Here is a 6,000-nt window from a genome sequence, read left to right as displayed (position 1 = left end):
CTGAAGGTAAGGCTTTGATGTTAAGAATAGCAAAATCTGGGTAATCTGAGCCCTCCCACATCCACCTTCAAAATTCTGTCTTAATGAGGCTTAATTCCCAAGATTCCTGGGTCTCAGAAAATAAGAAGTAGAAGTGCTGCATAAAATCAACAGGAGCTCCCAGATGTTGATTTTGGTTAAATTGACTCAAAAAAACTTCATATTTTAACCCTCTTTTACTTAATTCAGGAATTTTAAATAGGAAATAGGATGCAAGAAAAGAGTATTAGTTAAGGACAGACGTGATCAAGATGGCACTAGGCATTTGGAACTAGTTGCTGTAACAAACAACAAAACACAGAATGGTTTAAACACAATAGAAACTTATTTAGCGCAATTCAAGGTGGATGTTCCTGCTCAGTGGAAGCTGGCTTGTCCCATCACCCAACAATCATTCAAGGACTTAGGTTGGCAGGGGCTCTGCTATCTTTATCAAATGGTTTCTAAGGTCAACATAATCATCTCCATCACAAAGGAAAAAGCACAGAGTAGTATTTATGGGAGATTTCTGTGAATAATAGAACGATGGAAGGCCTTCAAATGGGACATATGACTTCTGTTCACATTCAGTTGGCTAGAACTTAGTCACATGGCATCATTATTGACTGCAAGGAAATGTGGTCTCAGCTGTATGCCCAGGAATGTGAAGAAACAGATTAGTCAATAGTTAGCAGTTTCTCATACAGAAAGAATGTATATTTATTCCCCCAACCCCTCTACAAATCTAGAATACGAATGCTCCATTTTGAGGACCACTACAGAAAGTCAAGAGATGGTTATGTTTATTATAATAAAAGCAAGGTAAGAGCTACTGTTTCTTGAACACTTAGTGTGCTCTAGGACCTGTGTTAAATGCACACATTATCTTATTTGATTCTCATATCAACCCTGATTTTACAGACAAGGAAACTGAGAGAGGATAAGTCACATGCCCACTGTCTCAAAGATAGTCAGTGACAGAGCTGGAATTTGAATCCAGGCTGTCTAACTCTGATGGCCGAGCCCTTTACTGCCTCATTATATAACCGTCAACACATTACAGAAGGACCTAAATGTAAATTGCAGTCTGCTCCAAAGTTAAGCCAGAGTTCTTCTATTTTCAACACCAGGAAAAGGAAGGAATGATCTTCAGATTTTGAAAATCTTCATGTGAATGAACTTGAAATAGAAAATCAGGAAAGCCTTTGGCCAAGTTTAGAAATCCCTCAAACTCCTTTGAGTTTGCCATTGGAACCACACTTGAGCCTTCCTGGTTTATTTTTAGTTATTACCAGGCACCATATCCTGGATCAGTGAAGCAGATTTAAACATCCTTCTGAGGGTTTTGGATACAAGCAAGATTTTTTTTAACAGAGTGTGAAAGAAATGCAGCTAAACTATGAGACAAGAAGATCCAAAATAAATAAGGGCCCAACATTTCAGCAGGAAGAGGACACATCTACTAAAGTCTGTTGGGCTTTGCCGTGGCTGGACCTCCTGAAAGGTTGATATCACCCAGAAACCTGACTTGTTCCTCATGTCTGTTGTCCCTGGCCTGAGGCTGGAACCTGAAGGACCTGTAATTTACTTAGCACCCTTTCCCAACACAGTCTGAAACCCTAGCAAGGACAACTCAGACCCCTAAACTCTGCAAACACTTTTTACTCTTTGTGGTTTGACCTTGATTGACTACTTGTATGGAATATAACATCTAGTTGGTCATACAGGCCAAAATCAGAGATGGAAGTGGAGATACATACCATAAATCTCAAGAAAGCTGGGTTAGTGAGTTCTGCTCGCCACTACCTGTAGTTAGCAGTTTTTGGTACCTGTGAGCACTTGGGTTTATATTCAATATGTCATCACAGACAGTGGTCCTAATGCAAGGCCATCTGTCCTCCTACTGGCACTCTGCTCACCTTTTGAAGCTGTTTAGGAAAAACAATCATCCTTCACCTCTCCTGTGAATTTTCCAGGCACCACCTTTCTAGTTACTTGTGTTAATGTGCACCATGTCATATGTCACACCATGAATCATAACCATGAGAAGAAAAGAAGTAAAGATGAACAAACTTATCCTGTTACCTACTGTGACAAGATCATTCTTTTCTTCCACATAACTGTTTCCTCAAGAAAAGAAAGAGCAAAGTGAAAACATTACTGGAATATGGTAAACTGTTTATAAAGCTGGCTGCTGCACAAGAGTGACCATTATTTAATTCTAGACAATCATTTCATGATTTTTTAAATATTTCATAATAAATTGAATATTAAAGGGAAATAATCTGAAGTGAGTTTCTTGTTTTTATCTCCAGCTCTCCTGCTCAGAAGGGGTCCTGGGTCATGAGGACCTGAATCCTGCCAACAACCATGTGAGCTTGGAAGTGGATCCTTCCCCATTCAGGCTTTCAGATGAGACCTCAGCTCTGATTGACACACTGATTACAGACTTATGAGAGATCTTCAAGCAGAGCCCCCAGTTAATAAGTCATGCCTGCATTCCTGACTCACAAAAACTGTGAAATAATAAATAAGTGTTATTTAAGCCACTAAGTTTGTGGTAATATTGTTACATAGTGACAGACAACTGATACAGTATTTATACCTAGAAATAGCGAACCTCTTTTCCTTTTAAGTCATCAGTGTTGGGGAGCTTAAAAGAATACTTTTGTCTGAGTGCCACCCTCAGAGATTCTGATTTAATTGGTCTGAGTTGTAGCCTGGATATTAGAATTTCTTGAAACTACCTAGAGGATTCTAATGTGCTGCAAATTTCGAGAACCACTGCAAAGTTAGTTATCTCATGTTTCCCTTATATTTCAACCATCACCTTTTTTCTGTTCTCAGATTCTCTCCAAAAAAAACCACGTCATACTCACTTCAGACTCTTTGGGTGGCCTGTGTATGCACAATCCTTCCTTCCCTTGTATATGCTCATTCTTTAATACTTTCTTCCAGTCAAACAGCATTGACAAACCCAGACAGTAATAAAGTGACATTCAGAAAAGGGGTAAGTAGGTCTCTGTGACTCCTGCACTTTGACCCAGTGGTAATGGTAATGGCAATGTGAAGATGTAAGATGGCTGTGTCTGCCAGGAGGAAAGGAGGAGTTGGAAATCTGGGATGAGGTATAATTGTTTTGATCCATTAGTGACACATCTTGATACTGTTTAAGAAGTTGCAAGAAAACATCAAATATTTCAGCTTATAAATGTAACAAGTAATAGAATAAGAGCCACCAGAGAACATACAGTAATAGAGTAAGAGCCGTCAGAGAACATAAAGTGCTGGATCTGTGTCATCATCATCCAGCAAATGCTGAGTCTCAAATTTTTTTAAGAACCCCATGGCCTTGCTCCTTCCCTTGATAAATCACCATGTAATGACTATCTCTTCCTTAGTGCCTGTATTTAAGCACACGTGTCTGCACATGTCTGTGTGTAACATATAAAAATATCAATTGTTAAGTTATTTTTGCTAGTTAGAATGACTGGTGGATGACTTGTTCTGTTTCTGATTTGTCTTTGCAATATGTTACAGAGGACACTGGGCAGAAATCTGCCCAGAGCAATACAATTATTACATTAATGATTTGGAACTTTGAGGCCCCCAAACCACAAGGGCACAATAACCAACTTGGGGGAGAAAATCCTGTCCTGGCTAGAAGCCAGAGGGACAGCTGACAAGGAGCACAGCTTGCCTGTGTGCAACTGGCTTCCTGCTCTGCTCCCTCACCTCAGACTCTGCTGACCCTCCTCCCCAAAAGACCAGCCTTACTGCTAAACATTGCTGCTGACTGTGAATGATCATTGTCTCCTCTCCCCGACCGTAGCTGCTAAACTATGCTAGAGGTTAGACATTGATTTATTGCTTGTTTGCTGTTAATATTGGCCTATATAAAAAAGAAAGCAATTTTAACAGTAACTTGCTGTGAGAGTTTCTTATTTCTTTTTAACCCTTCTCCTGGACAAAAGAACCTTGAGGTTAGGGCAACAGTATACCTCACTCCCCACAGAGCTAAACTGCTCTATGCCCCACCCAGAGTGCCATCTCTCAGAAGCAGTAAAGCACAGTGGAGGGGAACATGCACTTTGGTATTAATAAAATAAGGTTTCCCAGCTCTGTCATTTACTAGCTTCATGACCCTTGGGCATGATACTTAACCTCTCTAGGCCTCTGCTTTCTCATCTGCTCAGCACAGTACCTGGCATATGTAGTTGCTCAACGGATGGGAGCTATTATCATTGTTATTTACACTGTTTCACCCAGAGGTGTGATTGATCCAGACGAATATTCACAAGCTGGGTTACAGTCCACCCAGATTGGAATTTATTATCTTTTATCCCCCATTTGTTCTCATGAAGAAGGGGTCAAGCCTAGGATAGTGGCTTCACTTATTCCTACCTACCCATCCATACATTTCTATTTATGGAAGTCAAAATCCCCCATAAGATCTTAACAGGTAACATTTGCATGTGCAAAGCATAGTGTCAGGTGCTAGAGGAGACAAAAACATGGAAGATTTGGGAGCTTGGAAATGGATCCTTTCCGATTCAAGCTTTCAAGTGAGACCTCAGCTCTGTTGATATACTGATTACAGTCTCATGGGAGAATCTGAAGCAGAGCCCCAGTTTAGTCATGCCTGGATTCCTGGCCCATAGAAACTCTGAGATAATAAATATATGTTGTCTGGAAATGTAAATTGTCATAGCCACTATGGAAAACAGGACAGAGGTTTCGCAAAAAACTAAAAATAGAACTATCATTTGACCCAGCAATTTCCACTCCTGGATAATTATCTGAAAAAACCAAAAACACTAATTCAAAAAGATATGTGCACCCCAATGTTCACAGCAGAATTGTTTATGATTGCCAAGATATGGAAGCAACCTAAGTGTCCATTAACAGGTGAATGGATAAAGATGTGGGATATATATACAATGGAATACTACTCAGCCATAGAAAAGAATGAAATTTTGCCATTTACAACAACATGGATGGATTGGGAGAGAATTATGCTAAGTGAAATAAGCCAGAGAAAGACAAATTCTATATGATATCACTTATATGTGGAATCTAAAAAATAAACTAGTGAATATAACAATAAAGAAACAGACTCACAGAGAGAACAAACTAGTGGTAACCAGTAGGGAGAGGGAAGAGGGAAGGGCATGATAGGAGTAGGGGATTAAGAGGTACAAACTACTATGTATAAAATAAACAAGCTATAAGGATATGTATAGTACAACACAGGGAATATAGCCAATATTTTATAATAACTATAAATGGAATATAATCTTTAAGAATTGTGAATCACTATGTTGTACATTTGAAACTTGTACAATATTATATGTCAGCTATACCTCAATTTTTTTAAAAAAGTGAAAAATAAACATGTGTTATTTAAGCCACAAAGTCTGTGGTAATATTGTTAACTAGAGGCACCTGCCTTAGTAGCTTATAATCTAGTTGGGGAAATACGACATGCCTACTGTATGTTAACCAACAGTAGGAGGTAGTATTTGACAAGTGGTAGAAAACTAGGTTTAATTCCCAAAGTGCTCTAATCTACATGTGGAATTCTTGTATTTAACGTTCAGTACTAAACCCTAAAATACAGTATTGGGAGCTTAATTGTGTATGTTTAAATTCAGATGGTAGCTGTTAAAATTGTTTTATTGTACTATCCTTTAGTTATCCAATAAACATACAAAAGAAACAGATGCACAAGGTAGGGTTTAAAAATCTGTACCTGTACAAACTTTACTACTGTCATACTGTTAGCTTTGGCTTCCCACTATCTGGGGAAGAGTACAGTTTTGATTTGTTTTGACTCATCAACATTTTTTGGACTAAGAATATGCCTGGATGGAGTCTGATCCATGCTTTGGGGTCCCCGTGGAGGAATGATGACGGATGAAGCCCTCTAAATCTAAGCAGCTTAGCCTCGATTTGGGCAAAGCCAAGTGTGAGAACTATAAA

This window comes from Camelus ferus, chromosome 3 (assembly GCF_009834535.1).
Source record: "Camelus ferus isolate YT-003-E chromosome 3, BCGSAC_Cfer_1.0, whole genome shotgun sequence".
Classification (NCBI taxonomy): Eukaryota; Metazoa; Chordata; class Mammalia; order Artiodactyla; family Camelidae; genus Camelus; species Camelus ferus.
Note: the sequence above shows the minus strand (reverse complement) of the source record.